We start from the raw sequence: 17,811 nt of genomic DNA on the forward strand, positions 1-17,811 counted from the left end.
AAACACTAGGGATATAAAAGACAAAAACACAGTCCTAGCCCTCAAGGAGTTTACATTTTAATGGGAAAACAAGTAAACAACTAGGTATATATGAATTACATAAGATTAAATAAAAGGCACTCAGAAAGAGGAAGCCATTAATAGCTGGAGGAACTGGGAAAGGCCTTCCAGAGTAGCTGGGATCTCAGCTTGAAGGAAGCCTGGGACACTAAGAGGATGTGGGGATCAGTAGAACATTCCAGGCATTCGGGGACAGCTAGTACAAAGGCAAAGAGATGGGAGATGGATTACAGAACTTTGTTGCTGGAATGCAGAGTGCATCGAGGAAAGGAAAGTTTCAGACTATAAAGGTAGGAAAGGGACAAATTATGAAAAGCTTTAAATGACAAATAGAGGATTTTATATTTGATCTTGGAGACAACAGGAAACCACTAGATGTCACTGAATAGGGGATGACATGGTCAAACAGACTTTAGAAAAATCATCTTGGCAATTATGTGGAGGATGGAAGCCCATGGGGAAAGAACTGAGACAAGGAGACTGACCAAAAGATGACAGGTGATGAGAGCCTGAACTAGGATTGTAGCTGATAAATACAAGTAATGTTATGAGGGTAGAAAAGACAAGATTTGGCAAGGAATGGATATGTGAGATTAGAGTGAGGAGTAAAGATGGATGCAGGATATGAGCCTAGGTGACTCAGAAAATGGTAATAGGGAAGTTGGGAAGAGAGGAAGGTTCAGGAAAAAGAGAATGAGTTCTGTCCTGGATATGTGAAGCTTGAGATGCCTGTGAAACATCGAATGTGAGATATCTAAAAGTCAATTGTGAGATGGGAGCTCAGGAAAGAGACTAGGCTGAACAGACTGATTTGGGAAATGGTCTGCAGAGATGACAGTTAAACCCATGGGAGGTGCTGAGATAACCAAGCAAGAGACTATACAGGAAGGACCAGAACAGAGCCTGGAGAGATATCCATACTTAGGGAGAGCAACATGGATCAATAACCAGGAAATGAGATTGAGGATGAGTGGTCAGATAGACAGGAGAGAGACAGGAACCAGGAGAGAATAAAGTCTGTAGAGAAGAATCTCACTAAAATTGAGAGAAGAGAGAGTATCCAGGAGAAGGTGATCAACATGTGTCTAATGCTGCTGAGATTGAGAAAAAGCCATTAGAATTAGCAAATAAAGATCATTGGCAGTTTTAGACAGGGAAGTTTCAGTTGAATGATGGGGTCAGAAGCCAGACTACAGACAGTTCATTAGAGGAAAGGTAGTAGACACCTACCATAAAGAGGAAAAGAAGTAAAGACACCCAGTGGAGACAGGTTTCTAAACGGGTTACCCAGGAAAGAGGAAAAGAGAAAGATGATGATAGCTACTGGAAAGAGATAATTGGATCAACTGAGGTATTGTTCAGCACAGAGGATAGGTGTGTTTGTAGGCAGCAGGGAAGAAGCCAGGAGATTGGAAGATAATGAAGATGAGAAGGACTATCTGTTAGAGATTCTGGGAAAGAATGGGATCAAGGATTGCATGAACTGAGGCTGGCTTTGTCAAGGTCACCTCTTCAACACCAGAGCGAGGGTGGCTAAGGCAAAAGAAGTCAGAATGATGTGAGATGAAGAAGAGAGAACAAGGGAAAGTTCTAGGCAAAGAGCCAAAAATTTTGGAGGCAAAGTATGAGGCAAAGTCATTCACTGAGAGTAGAGAGAGACAGGCCCTTTTGGAGAGCCTGCTTTTATTTTATACACAATTTTAATAAGCTGTTATGTAACTTTCTAGCTCTCATGAGATTAGAAGTAGAATGTAAAAAAAAATCAGAAGGACCCACACGTACAAAAATATTCATAGCAGCTCTTTTTGTGGTGGCAAAGAATCGGAAATTGAGAGAATGCCCATCAACTGGGGAATGGCTGAGCAAGTTGTAGGATATGAATGTAATGGAATACTACTGTGCTACAAGAAATGATGAACAGGCTGACTTCAGAAAAACCTGTAAAGACTTGTATGGTCTGATGCTGAGTGAAGTGAGCAGAACCAAGAGAACGTTGTACACAATAACAGCCATGTTGTGCGATGACTAATATTGATAAACTTAACCCTTCCCAGCAATTAAAGGATCTAAGAAATCTCCAAAGGCCTTGTGATAGAAAATGCTATTCGCATCCAAAGAAAGAACTATGGAATTTGAATGCAGATCAAAGCATATTATTTGCTATTTTTTTCTCTTCTATTGAGTTTTGTTTCCTCTTTCTGGTGGTTCCTCCTATTGCTCCTAATTTTTACTTACAATATCACTAACCTGAAAATATGTTTAATAAGAATGTATATATATAGCCTATATCAGATTGTGCAATGTCTTGGGGAGGGTGGTGGGGAGGAAGGGGGAGAAAAATTTTAAACTCAAAAGCATATGGAAGTGATTGTTGATAAATCAAAATAAATTAATTTTTTAAAAAATCAGGGAGGAGAAAAGCGACTGCTAAAGACAGACACTCAAACAAAAAGCATGAAGTGTCAGAATGAAAAACAAACCCAAGAACTAAAAAAATCTTGGAGTCTAGGGACATTTGGTATAGGAATAGCCTCAACATCTCCATAGCTCCTGAATTCTATATGGTCTGTAACTGATATTCACAATGCTTCTAAAAATTAATCAAGAAAAAGGACATTATGTTCAAAGTACTTTGCTTCAAAATGTTGAACATAATGTTGGCACTTACAGAGTTTACTCAGTTATCTGGAAAATTCACTTCTGTAAATTCATGCAAAAATTCTGACATTTGTCAGGGAACATATTTGTCATTCAAAAAATATTTACCAAGTGCCTACCTACTATGTGCCATGCACTGTGGCAGATGTTGAAGATACAAGAAAAGTAAAAGATGAGTCCCTTTTCTCCAGGAGCTTATAGTCTAATGGTAGAAACAACTTGCAAACAACTCTGCACAGACAAGTTATATATAAGATAAATTGTAGATAATCAACAGAAGGAAGGCACTAAAATTAAGGAGGATTGGGAAAGGCTTCTAGAAAGAAGGTAAATTTGGTTGGGACTTGAAGGAAGCCAGGGAAGCCATGAGGTAGAGAAGAAGGAGAACTCTCCGGGCATGGGGGATGGCCAGTGAAAATGCCCAGAGTCAGGAGATGAAATATTTTGTGTGGGGAACAGCAAGGAGGCCAATGTCACTGTATGGCACAGGAATTAGTGGGAAGTAAGGTATAAGAAAACTGGAAAAGGAGCAAAGGGCCAGGTTGAGGGCTTTATGAGAATTTTCTAATTTTTTTTATGGCCCTAAGATGCTTTGATAGTGAATTTTATATAGAAGGGTCAGGGTATATTCATTCAGAGAAGTTGGAGAATGGCCAGAGAAAGAGAAACATAATGGTCAAGAGTTCATGACATGTTGAAGATTGGTTGGAGAAACTAAGGGTATTAAGCTTGAAGACCAGAAGATTCTAGGAGAACATGTTATCTGTCTTCAAGGATTTTAAGGGCTATTGTAGAGAGAAAGGATTAGACTTGTTCTGTTTGGCCCCAGAAGGTTGAACAAGAAGCAGTGAGTGGAAGTTGCAAAGAATTAAATTCAGGCTTATTATTATTATTATTATTAAATTTAGGCTTATTATTATTATTATTTCCTAATAATTAGAGCTGTCAAAAATGGAATGGGATGTCTAAGGAGGTGATGAGTTTCCCCTTCTTGGAGGCATTCAGTAGATGACCACTTCTCAGGTATAATATAATGGAGATTTCTTTCACTTATGAGTTAAGACTAGAATGCTACTAGAGCCCCTTCCAACTCTCAGAATCTATGATTGGTGGTTTTGTTTTATACTCCATAAGGCTACTCTGATGATGCCTCCTCATAGCATAGCATGGAGATAATCTGAGTTCACAGAGACTATGCCAACAAAGCATGCTTTGATAAATACTACTGAAAAGAGATTTCAAATACAATGGACTATGTGACTGTAAGAGTACCAGGCTAGCCAAGTTTTAAGAGACTTATAGCCAAAAGGCTGGCCACCAGATGTCCATTTTCAGGGAGCTACAAAACTCAAGAAACCCTCTAGTAAGGCTTAGAAAAGTTATAATCTGCATCAGTAGTGAAAGTAGCCAACACAAAATTGAAGATCTTTTGAAATATTAAATAAGTATCTGCTTTAGCTGCTCTCATTTGTTATTTTATTGCTTCTGTCAACAACTGGTTAAATTGTAATCATGAAGTTTGATTTCTTCTTCTGGACATTTGTCCATGCATCTATAAGTACTATAGGATACACAGGTCCTTATACTTTCTGTAACCCCTACAGCACCTAGCACAGTTACCAGGTACATGGTAAGCAAGAAATAAATATTCAGGGATTCCATGACCAATTCCAATTTCTAACCTTAAAAGAGACATGCTTTCTCAGAGAAATATCTTTGAGTCCAATGGTATAACATTTTGGGGGATAGAGATTAGATCTGTGATTTCATTAGTGTATGGGATTCAAGGTTTTGAAATGCTTTTGACCCATGCAGATTGGCACCTTCTCTGCTACTTAACAGTCATAGTTTAAATGACTTGCCCAGAATCACACAGTCAGTATAGGACACTTAGCCCTGGTCTTTCTGTCTTTGAAGCTAGTTCTCTTTCCACTATTTCACACTGCCATTACAATATTTTTAATTATTCTTAAACATTTGCCAATATACATTCCAAGAAAAGATACCACTCTTGGAAAAGCTTGGTCAATTTTTACACATTTTTATGTTTACTGTGTCTACAAATATGTAGCTACTTCCAACATCTAGTTAATTAAGGGAGGTTGAATAAGAAATTCTTAATGATGATACTGTTATTACTGAAGTGATGGGAGACAAACTTCTGGACAAGAATACAATGGAAAAAACTAATTCTTTCTTCAACATGATCTTCCTAAAATGAAATTAATGAAAACAGTTTCTAATATCTGTGGGCAATTCTTGCATCAAAGGATTTTTGGCCATCTTAGTGGTATTTGAAAATGCATATTCATTTGACAGTACTTATAAATATTTGGGTTCTCAGCTCTACCCCCTCCAGAATAATCTGCAGTGTAGAAATGCTTCCATATGCTAAAGTTGATTTCTCATTTTGCTGAGGGAGAAAAAAGAAATAGCTTTAATGTTTATAGAAATATTAAACTACCACAAATACAAAGTTTATAATGATAATCTCTCAGAACTGAATGTAAACAAATCTACCCTTTTTTCAAACTTCTGAAATAAATTTAAATAAATCTTTTTTATTTTTACTTTCCATTGTACTTTTACCTCCACTCCCTCCCAGAGAACCATTCCTTACTTAATAGAATTTAAAAAAGAAGATAAAAAGCCAGCTCAGTAAAACTACTTATCAAAAAACCCTGACATTGTATGTACTGTTCCATGCCCATCATTCTGTTCCTTTTCAAAGAAACAGGGGAGGTGCATCTTCAAATCTCTTCTTTGTGACCAAACTGTGTAATAATAATTTCAATGCATCATTTTGTGCTTTTCATTTGCATTTTTGGAGTCATTGTGTATAGTTTCCCTGACAGTATTTACTTCAAATTGTGTTAGTTTACATACATTCTCATGCTTCTCTAGATTTATCATAATTCATCATTTCTTAGAGCACAGTATTCTACCATATTCATGAACCACAATTTGTTTAGCGATTCCACAATTAATGGGCATCTGAATTTGTTTCCAGTCCTTTGCTACTACAAAATATTTTGCTACATAAGGATAAGATATATAAAATATTTTGGTGTTCTTATTGTTTATTTGTAGCAATGGAATCTCTGGGTCAATGGTATGGACATTTTAGTTACTTTCTCTGCCTAATTCTAAACTGCTTTTTTGGTTGAAACCAATTCACAGCCCCACCGATAATCTAGTAATCTTTCCATTACACTACATAACCTACTAACCTACCAAAATGTTTATTAGCCTAGAGAATTTAGACTAGCCCCTACAAAAGATATCACACCTTCCTAAAAAATTCAATGCTAGCTAATTTGGACAGAATCTGAAATTTCTGAAGGTCTTCGCTAAACACTTATGAGCATGATTTAGGAAAAAAAAATGATACGTGGAAAGCCATAGGATTTCAAAGCTGGAAGGAATTTTTGAACATTTTACAAAGTGAGGCCATCTGGAAACAGGGTTACAAAGGGAACCCAAATCTTCACATCATATTGCCCTCCTTCCTACTTTTAAGTATTTCTATTTATGGTACATGATCATGAAGGGAAAACAATATTAAAATTTGGGTTTCTCTTCAAAAATACTATGCCTTTCCTGAAAAAGTAAGAAATAAAGTTCCTATAGAATATTTATAAGAATCTATTTGCATAGTAAAAGCGTCCATCATATTCTTACCCAATAAAAATTTCTAATGCATAAGATGAAAGCAATGTTGAAGTTTTTCTAAAAAACTCCATAAAGCAGCTCTAAAACAGCAGACATATTAAGCAAATTGTTATGTATATTGGCACAAAATGAATCTTAGTCTGAGGTTTCAGTCGTCAGTCCTTCTCCCAGTGTTTCCTGTCTTGTCCTAGTCCCTTCCACTCCCCTCTAACCTTCCCACCAGACAGATTGTGTGAAAAACCACACATTACTCCACCAAGAAAATCATAAAAGCTTTCCTCTTCCACCTTAAAAATAGGGGTTTTTTTCTTAAAAGGACATGGGCGTGTCATTATCAGTGCACTGACAGACTTTTATATTACCGAATAAAGTTCGTATTTCAATGCTTTTGCTTTGTACTTTTTATCCTGACAAAAAAGTCTGAGGAGAGAAGGGGCAGAAGCAGTCCTGAGTAAAGATTCATTTCACTTGAACAACACTGATTTTTAAGGGTGGATTTCTATATACACCAACAAAATGGCTGTTAGAGTCACAACCTCAAAAAAAGTTTGAATATGTTTTGCAAATTCATTCTAGAACACAGAATTTAGCTTTCATACAAAACCTACGCAATATGCTTCAATTTTACTTAGCCTCTAAAACAATTATTTCTCTAGTCTCCTAAAATTTAAATATTACCAGACTTAGCCTGAAAAGAGATATGAAAAGAAAGTTTTAAATCATGAATACCATCATAAAGTCAATGCTTAAAATATGTCTATAGCATCAACAGCAATGCACTGTATATATGTCAACGTACCACAATGACAGTGTGATGTTCTCAAATGTTCTCATCTAACAGATTAAATATCGCCCCCTCTCAATATTGTACCAGCTCTAGCTCCAGTCCCAAGTGGTCACTCCACCTTGGCAGAGTTAGCCAGAATAGTTGTAATGCCAAACAGCCTAGACTCTAAACAATCACAGTAGGAAAAAGTTTGAGGAGAAAAACAAGTCAAATTGATATTGAAGTTGACTTAGGATGTTCATACACTGAGGATTCTACACCTACAATATTAACAGCAAATCATCTCAGAAGTATCAATTTTTCAACAGCATCTCTTAGCCTGAAGCTAGTCATGTAACTGATATCATTTCATAAGAACATGATGACCATTCCCTCCAATCCCCATTTTAATTGAACTGTATTTTATTAAGCCCTTAGAACACGGAATTTAGCATGCATATTCTCAGTGCCTAACAGAATGCAAAAAACAAACAAAAAACATAAAAAAACAAAAATAATTACTGTCCCCTTAAGAAGCTTACATTTGACTAGCCAATAATTATTTTTACTATATATTGGGATACTTAAATTATACAAGTTTTTTCTCCTCTGACAATGCTACAAAATGAAATAGAATGTATGTTTTCAAAATTGGAAATTTTGGAAAAGATACTATTATCATGATTTCATTATTTATAAGAAATCCATAGAATTCTTTCTTTTTTTACCTCTCCCTAGAACTTTGTTTGAGACTAAAGAGAAGGGAAAGTCTATGTTCATAATCTGAATATCTGGATACAGAAGGAGAGCTGGATGAGGGCAAGCACTGGAATTTACAACAGGATGGGAAATGGAACTGTGTCTCCTGGAGAATTCGCTGAGGTTGGGAAAATCTAAAGAGCTGGCTACTAGAGTTCTGACCTCTAAACTTTTCAGAGTCCACATAGCAACAGCTCTCTAAGTCACAATAAAAAATTTGCAAGCCTGCAAATTAAATAAATGTTCATTTATTTATAAATTACATACAAATACTACTGTACCAATATATCACATACATTATGAAACATATACAAAGAAATTAAAGGATGGATTAAAAGTGAAATAGTATTTTATAACATTTTATTACCAGTATAAAAAGCCTTTTTACCCTTATTAAAATACTATTAATAGAATTTCATGGGCAAATTTTTTTTGTAAATTTTGTAGTGATATGTTCTATAGGCATATATATATATTTTAGTGAGAGCAGTATCATTAAACGTTTGTGATTTTTTAAAAATCCTGGTTTAACACTTTGTGAAATAGATTCAAAGCCCTGATTCTAAGTTCAATTTGTTTCAATACTTGTTTGTAATGACTGTCAGTTTACAAAATGTGTTCAATGGGATTATGAATCTAAAAGCCATATCAATGTTTCAAAAAAACACCTAATAAGGATATGCAGCTCCAAATTTAAGAAGTACATCATTGGCTGCACTTATTAAGCCAGGATAATCATTTTTCAGTCCTACCCATCAGTCACACAAAGGTTTCTGTTTCAATTCAGCTGGTGTCTTACCACAGTTCCTTAAGTCAATCAATTGTAGTTACTTACAAACTACAACTGGAAGGTGTTATATAATTTATATTTTTAACACATGAATTCAAAGGCCACTTAAACTGTTCACCTGGAAGATTTCTGTATAGATGAGAAAGTTCTTTTTATAATTTTTTAAAAATATATAGACTTTTTTTGGGGGGGCAAGACGTGTTACTTTGGGAGCTCCTGGGTAAGGAATCTGCTCTATCAATTGCAACTTACGGTCTTCAAGAATTGGTTACAGTCTTAGAGAATCAAATGAAGCACTGAGAGACTGGTTAAATGACTGGTCCAGGGTCACATGGCCAGTCCATGTTAGAGATGGGACTTCCCAATTCAAGAGTGAAGATATGAATTTTTGTTGATGAAATTAAAAATTTAGTTTTTAAATATCTCAAACTTTTTGGGCTGATTTTCATGAACAGTTTTACGTCACTATTAGTACCATTTTCAATCCACAGTTTCTTTGCAGCTATCTTTTTTAAGCCATGTATCCATTTTTTTTCAGCATTAATGATATTAAAACTAAATAACTTAATCCACAAATCCCCTTAACTGGGCACATGTAAATTGCAATACATCACAGTACTGAAAGATATTAATAAAGGAGTGAAAGGGTCAGTGTCAACCTGTATGTTAAAAATTAGTAAAGCTTAATATAATTTTTAACAATAAAAATAAATAGAAAGACATTCTAATAGTATTTTTCTGCAGTTCAATAGATTTTTCTTGTGCACCCCACTCGCCTCTGGAGACCACTGGTCTTCATCAAAGAAACCTAAAAACTGATCATTTCAGTAAGAGAGGAGAGTGTTCCCAAGAAGGAGAGGCAGAAAATAAAGAAATTACAGTTTCAAATCTAGCTTGAAGCATACATCTAACCAGAAAGGAATAAGGGGTTTGAGTAGGGGGTGCAGATGGGGGGGGTTAAGAGTATTAGGAATGGTTAATGAGTCATTTAAGTCATTTAAGTCCTGGGCCTCAGAACACAATTTACTTGTGCCTCAAATGCACTCTATAAGCATGTATCTCACCCCTATAATATATAGCATGATTTTTTAGGGAATCACACTATCATACCCAACCTCAGGCCAGGATATGCTGCTAACAAGTCCATAGCTCAATGTCTCTAATAAAGGTTTCATGTTAAAGAAATATAGGGAATTGATACAAATATATAAGAACAAGAGCCATTTCCAAAAAGATAAATGGCCAAAGAATATATAGTTCTCAAAAGAAAGTTATTGCCCCAAATCATTGAGAAATGCAAATAAAAATGACCTTGAGGGTTCTACACCTCATATCCCACAGGTTAGACAAAAATAACAAAAGAAAAGGGCAACAGCTGCAAGGACAACGGAAGTAGACAGTGGAAAAAGAGATATACTGGATGGGGAACTGTGAATTGGTTCAACTATTCTGGAAAGTAATTTGGTATCTATACCAAAAAAGTGACTAAGTTGATCTAATGATACCACTACAAGGCATATACCTCAAAAAGTCAAATACAGAGTTTTTGGGGAAAAAAATGCACAAAAATACTTGCAGCAGCAGCACTTTTTATATTAGCAAAGCCCTGGAAACAAAAATGGATGCCTATCAAGTGGGAAATGGATGAATAAGTTATGGTAAATGAATGCAATGGAATATTATGGCTCCGTTGATGGATTCAGAGAAACCTGGGAAGATTTATATGCAAAGTGAAGTAACGAGAACTAGAAGATACATTCATATCATGATTACAAATTACAAGATAATATACACTTAAAACAACTTCTTAACAAAAGTTCAGTTTCATATACAATCCTCCTTTTTGTTCTTTGAATACTGATGTTCATGTTTGTCAGGTTTAAAATAAAAAAGAAATATTTTTCAAAAAAAAAAAAAAAATTTGATCTCCCAAAGCAGCAGTACTAACCTTGTAACCAAAGATTTTTTGGCATACAAAAAGTTATATAAATACTAGCCCCAACACTGGTTATTTCCTTTTCCTTCCTGCTACTTTTAAAGCTCCTCTGGCTAAATCTTCTGAGCTGTATCAGAAGGTAGATAATGTCACAGCCACCCAGAAGCTACAGCTGAACCCAGGCCCCCCCCCAACCTAGAGCAGCTGAGAGGGAGGAAAGGGATAAATAATATATACTTTGAAATTGATATACACACCACAAAAATGACATAGACAAATTACCAGAAAGACAAAGACTTAAAAAAAAAAAACTTTCTGAAGAGGAAAAAAATAAGGAAGGGGTAGGTAGAAGCATAGGACTGCTTACTCAGCCCCCTAGATCCAAGTGGATCCATGCACAGATAGAGGCAAATGGCACTATGGACAATGGAATTCTACAATTCAAACAACCACAATTTATTTTCAGGGCTGAAATTATTATACAATATTTTTCTCCTATTTATAAATTCTGGAAACTCAAAATTTCAAAGCCTATACAAATGAAGGCTACTCGTAATGCTGAAAAGCATTTATTAAACATTCCAAGGAAAATTATGCTGTGCAATATACAAATGAAATAAAATATACACGGTCCCTCCCTTCATGCTAAAAGGGATAAAACGAACACATAAATGAGGGGGGAAAGCACTAGGTATAAAAACAAAATTAATTTGGCTATTTTGAAGATTTGAAATATGTTCAAATTATGAATACGTTAAGATTTTCTCGTGTGAATTGATATGAAGTCATTTATGTAAAATTTAGTCAAGTGTACTAGATTAAGTAAACCATTTATTTACATTTTCTATTGTGAAAATCTTAAAGACCCAAACAGCACTCTCTTTCATATAAAATTATTTTAAGTTCTCAAGACATGAGAATTTGACAACCATACCACCTTTACAACTCACACACAGGCTTGCAAAAACACAAGCGCGCGCGCGCGCACACACACACACACACACACACACACACACACACACACTCCCACCTCAGCCTTTTATGCTGAGAATTAAGAAAAGTATGTCACATACATATAAGTAAAATGAGATTGTTTTCCAGAAGCCGCTCGTATATCAATAGCCAAATATAATTTCTCCCCCCAAATTTTCTGGAGTTGCAGCACTCTATAATTATGTTTGCTTCTGTGATACAACTCACTGTTCTAAAAATTAGTATATGAGACTTATGTGGATATATACACAAACATTTAAAATTAGGACTAAGGGGAACAGATAATGGTTATGCTTACTTTCATGAAAAACAAAACAGCTGTTAAAAGTAAAAAACGGAAAAACGGAAATTCCATAGTCTGATAGCATAGACACCAAGAAAAACTTAATTTAAAAAAATGACACATTATGCTGTGAAAATAAAAGTATAATTTAAAACTATGGATAGGATAATATTCATTCAACAAATACTGACTGAGTACCTACTATGTATAAAGTATTGCGATGGCTACAACGAGGGGATACAAAAATGAGTAAGATCATAAAACACCAGCTCTGTTCTCAAATACAAGTTGTAGAGGCATATATACATTTATTTGCAGAAAGCCAATCATTCAGGGCTTTTAAGTAACTTGCTGAGGAGGATGACAAAATGTTGAGAACCTGCTGGTACATTCATGACCAGAAGGGCATTAGATTTGATCCTAACTCTTCCACTGCTATAGTTTGACTTTTGGTAGTTTGCTCCTCTGTAAAATGGGATGTCAGGAAGGTTAAATTAGATGACCTGAGCAGCTTTAAGTCTATAAGAAAGAATTCCACTTTTACGAATTAGATTTGAATTATCTCCAATTTTACTTACATATTTCATATATGTGTGATATACAACATAGATGGTCTTTCTATTGCAGAAAGAGAAATCGACCAACTTTTTCCCTTACCACTAGCAGTACCAACATGTGAATAAATCGCCCAAAGAGATGTCAGTACGAGTTCTAAGTTAACTTTTTTATTAGGTAATAAATTATGTACATTAATGAAATATTACTGCTTTAAAATTACCAAAATTTTGAAAGAGTAAACAATCAAATCTTTTTTTCCATGAGATGTGGATGTTAAAACTGACTAGTGTTAAATTATTTCAGCATGAATACTTTTAATATTACAAATATGGGGGAGACTTAATCGAATTATAGTGTTCATTCTGCTTTATAACTGACAAATTCCTTTCAATCTTACACCAGTATATATTTCTCCGGTAAGACAAATTCCACCTATCCCAAAAAGAGAAGCCAAAGCTGTAATTTCACTTCAGGAATTGTCTACTGTTGAGCAGAAAGTAGTCCATTTGTGGTTTATGAAGTCAGCAAAAAAAAAAAAAACAAAAAAAAAAACACTGTGCAAAATTAAAGCTGTGTTATAACATCATGGTAATTGTGGCCAAAGATCCACTTTTGTTTTAAGTCCAACTTCTCTTTTCCCCAGGGTTAAAGTGGACTAAAATTTCACAGGTATAGATTCAATCCAAAGAAAACTCTTTTCCAGGCTGTTTCTGGTAAACTCAAACTTGAATCCCTTGAAAAACCAGGTTTTCCTAATAGTCAAAAATCCAATAAACTTCAAAAACATTTTCTTTTCTTGAATCTTTAATGTGACAGGTGTGTGAACTTTCTTTACAAATGTGGCTTATTAATAAGAGACTCTTAGCATGTAAATATTATGGATGACCCAGGTAATATTTCTAATACTTAAGGAACCAATTTAAAAGAACTATTTTTGTTCCACTTTAGTGAATATCCATTTAGAGAGATGCCTGCAAACATATATGCACACATTTCACACGTTAATGACAATTTAACACATTTCAATGCCTACAGAAATATCAGTATTACTGTCACAATGCACAAGCCTTTCTACGACTATTTACACAAACATTCATTCATCGAACATTAAACCCCTATTATAGTAGGGGTTCATTATAGTCAATGAACCGGGCTGTGCATAACGTGAGATATATAAATAACACCCGGTCCAGTACCAGCCATCATGTATGAACCCAAACCACGGCATTCAGCCAAATCAATGCATATAGCATAAGGGTTTGGAATTACATTTAGGGTTAGAACCCTACTTTCTCATTTCCTGAATTGGGGTTTTTTTGCATTAATTATTCATAGAACCAAGCTGCGCTGTGTTCTGATCACTATACAACCAAAGCAGCTAAAATATAAAAGGGCCAAAACTTAAAAAGAAAAAAAAAGCACACATAATCTCCGAATATTGTCTTAAAACATCACCCGCCCCCACTCCCATAAAGCACACCCTGGATACAACGAACAAAAAGAAAACAAAACATGCTAAGTTTTCAACTGCCCAGGGGAACTAAGAATGCAATGCCAACAGTAAGTAAAGTGGCCACAACACGGTGAAAACTGGTTCCCCAATGACAACCCCCCAGCCCAAAACAAAGGAAAACTTTTGCATGTTGCGGTTTTCAATCAACCCAAGTAAGCGGAGAGGCTCGCCCCAAGCCCAGCGCAGTTGTCACCAGGGATCAGCCAACAGACAGGTCCCCGATCGCAGCAAGACGGGCAGGAGCGCGGCTTCCCTCCCGGCCGGCCCCGACCTCGGCTGTGGACCCCGGGTGGGAAGGGGGCGCCTCGTAAGCGCCAGGTTGGCAGCACGGGGCACCCACGAGGGCTGACGGGTTACACCTTTCCGAGGGCATTAACTGTCGGAGACGAGCTTCCCCGCCCCGACCCGGCGGGCGCCGGGGAGGGAGGGGGACCCGGTCTACCTGGAAGGAAACGAGACACACCCGCTGGGGGAGGGGAGAGAGGCGGGGGAGCGGCCAGAGCGCAGCGCGGCCCCTCCCCCCCCAGCCCGGACCCGGGAAGGGGCACTGCTGCGAGAGAAGTTTCTCCCCAACTTCCAGACGCGAACCCGAAGCGAGGAGGGGGGCGCTTAAAGGGGTAGAGGGAAGGAGGCGGCCTCTGAGGGCTGCCGGGGCCTAGCGCTCTCGGGGCTCGAGCGACTTCTGTCCCGGGGAGCGGAGGGGGGCCCTGCCGGGTCCTTACCTGCTCTCGGCCCGCTCACATGAGTGTCGGCTGCGGTGGCAGCAGCTTCGGCTGGAAGGTGGAGGGGAGGGAAAACCGAGGTGGAGGCGAGATCCGCGGGATCCGGCGAGCAGCGGGACCTCCCTCCCTCCGCCGCCCTCACCGCCTCCTCCACCTCTGTGAGCGCTTGTCGGCGGCAGCAGCAACCAGCCCTAGACTCCTTACTTCACGGAGGAGGGAATTCCCGGGCTCCCCCCACCCCTGGCCCTCACTCTCCACCTCTTCTCTCCTCCCCTCAACCGCCCGCCCTCTCCCTCGGCTCCGCCTCTCTTACTCTCCTCCCGCCCCTCCTCCTCCTCCTCCTCCTCCTCCGCCGTTGCGGCTACCTGCGCGCGCGAGGGAGGGAGCGAGCCCCGAGGACACCGGAACTCGCGCCTCCCCACCCTGCTCTCCACTCCCCACCTTCCGGCCCCCAGCAGCGGCGCGGGAACACCCCCCCCACACTCGTGCCCTCTCGGCTGCCGGGGTCACGCGCCTCTCTCCTCCCTCCCCAGGGGTGGGGGCAGTTGGGCAGCTCCACCCTGCGATCCCCCGGGCCCGACCTCGGCCAAAACCGTGTCACACATCCCGATCAAACATGGCGGCGGGGTCCGGGGCGTCTTCCCGAGGGGATGAGTAGGGAGCCCGAGTAAAGGAGGCGCCTCTCCAGCCCCCCCTTCCTTTCCCCGCCCCCAACTGGCGCACCCACAGACGGACTGAGCTACTTAAGCAGCTGTGGGGGAAATAAAGGGGGCGAACTGATTTAGTCCCTCCCTCGCCCTCGTAGGGCAACTCGTGGGTCTTCGGGGCCGAAGCTTTACGTCGCGGCGGGTTGGGTGGGTGGAGGGAGTTTGTTTATTGAAGTCAACGCATCCAGAACATCCTGCGCTTCAGCCCAGAGCTTTTCCATCCTTTGTCCGCGAGACTAAAATTCTCAGCCCAGCCGGATGAGGCAGATGGGCGTTATCGTCCACCTCCTCGGCCAACGTTTCCCTAGAGCTCGCCCGCCCCCCCGCGGCGCGCAGGCCAGTCCGGAGAGAACCCTTCAGCCCGCCCCCCTCCCACCCCGGGCACCGGCCCGGCCTTCCCTGGGGTCTCGCGCTCGCGCGAGGCTCGCCTGATGGCGTGTCCGCGCGCCGCCTGCCCGGGAAGTTCCAAATTCTCCCCTGGCGCCCCCGGGAAGCACAGGCTCCTGGAGCTGTCCTGAGTCACCCCGAGGTCGTCCGAGGTTAGAGTAGGGATCGCAGGGCTTTGCGCTGGAAGGGGCCTGAGCAGGGATCAAGCCCCACCGAAGGGTGCAAGGGCTTGAGCCCAAGGTCACACGATTCTCCCCTTGCTTCTTTGGTTCCTAATCGCTTTCGTAGCTCAGAGATATTGGCTTAGAAACTAGAAGTTAGAGCTGAGTTCGAGTGCCAGTGTAGGTGTTTACTATAACTGTGTGCCCTTGGTCAAGTCACTGAAACTCAGTGCCTGAGTTTCTTCCCCCGTCTAATGAAGGAGATGGAATCCGTTAAACTCTAGGACAGGAACTCGGAGTTTGTGAACTTGTTTTTAAAAATATATATTTTTAAAACTATTTCAATATAATTAGCTTCCTTTGTAGTTCTATATATTTTATGCATTTGAAAATATTATTGAGAAAGGATTCATAGGCTTCTCCAGACTGCCGAAGTGGTCTGTAACACACAAAAAAGGTTAAGAACCCACCCTGGGTCTCTTCCAGCTCCGATCTTCTATGAATATTATGCCTTGTTCTGGTCAAATTACGCCGGCCCTGTCGGGCTCTCCCATTGACTTCCTCTTTGTATTTCCTCTTGGACAGAGTTATCAAGAATCATGCGGGATTGCTGGTTTCCTTTGTGTGTGCTGGTTAAAAGTGAAGTTAAGAAGTAACTCTGTCCTAAATATCCACTTGTATCCATGAATGTATTCTAGGAACTTGGAAAGAAAACTCAGAGATTGAAAAAGAAATAGGTTCAACTGATTGATTAGATGTTAGGCATACACAGAAACAAAGGGAGTTACCAAGACAAGCTTTCCCCCAAATACTAAAAATAAACACCTGAATTCACGACTTAAGGGCGCTATCCACCCTCTTTTCACTTTGATTGGTGTGGATTTCTTGTTTTTAGCTTTTTAAAAAAAGAATGTGTTTGATCTAGTTGGACATTAGTCTTAAAATATAAATTACAGGAGAGAGCAGTGTCTTTTTTGACTTAACTTGTGATTGGACCAGAGCAGGAAGTCATGTTTAGGAAAGCATAATGTTATTCTTGTTCATGGAAATCTCTGCCTTTATATCTTCAGACTTAGAAATTATTCTTAAGCAAAGTAATTTAAAGCAGTGTTTTCCAAGTACAACAAGGTGTTGGGAAATGGAGAGTTCTACTTTGGAGTCCCAGAAAAGTCAAAGACCTAATCTTTTTTGTCAAAACTATTAATGTCTCTTCCTGCTTTAACCCCGACCTTCACCTCGACTCCCATAATCCTTTTTTCCCTTTCCTTCACCCCATACAGTATCCTAGCTCTAAGTAGAAAACAAGTGAAATCCTACTACAACAAATGTAACAAAATACATTTTTTCAAGCTACTGCTAAGAGTTCACTTATTTTCATTAATATTCAGTACAGAGGCAACATGGCCTAGTGGATAGCTAGTTAGCAAGGGAAGCCAGAAGTACCTGGGTTCACATCCTACTTCCTAAGTCCTGTCTCTGACACATTCTGCCTATCCAAGAATGGGCAAGTCACTTGGCCTCTGACCGCTCTAGGTTGTCTAAGACTATAACTTGCTGAGAAAGTGATACCCTGCATTGATTGGAAGAAGGAATTTCCCCACCTGGGAGTTTCAGATACCGATGAAATCACTGGCTGAGTCTCTATCCCTATTCAAAACAAAAGAATTCTAGTATAACAATAACTTAGAAAGTTTCTTTTGAATTTGGTGTAACAGGCCTTGATGGATCATTTCACATATACAAAACAAAGGGATACACTTCTGTCTCTTTCCCTTTCATAATAACATTAAAGTAATATACTTTTGTCTGTGTATTCTCTAAACAAGAATTTCTTACTAAGAATTTC

The 17,811-nt window shown here is 39.1% G+C and overlaps 1 protein-coding gene across 2 annotated transcripts in view; it reads right to left on the reverse strand.

Moving 5' to 3' along the window:
* Positions 1 to 15,551, reverse strand: part of LOC114031872 (tyrosine-protein kinase Yes) — a 99,670-nt gene extending 84,119 nt beyond the window's left edge. Inside the window, exon 1 of one of the 2 annotated variants that reach the window (XM_027847058.1) lies at positions 15,292 to 15,551. The gene's annotated coding sequence lies outside the window, so the exon portion shown is untranslated. Of the gene's footprint in view, positions 1 to 14,710; positions 14,862 to 15,291 lie in introns of those variants that run through there. The other variant, XM_027847057.1, reaches the window with a different exon arrangement.
* Between the last annotated feature and the right edge of the window lie 2,260 nt (positions 15,552 to 17,811).

Source organism: Vombatus ursinus, unplaced genomic scaffold (genome assembly GCF_900497805.2).
Source record: "Vombatus ursinus unplaced genomic scaffold, bare-nosed wombat genome assembly UNPS02015255.1, whole genome shotgun sequence".
NCBI classification, from domain to species: domain Eukaryota; kingdom Metazoa; phylum Chordata; class Mammalia; order Diprotodontia; family Vombatidae; genus Vombatus; species Vombatus ursinus.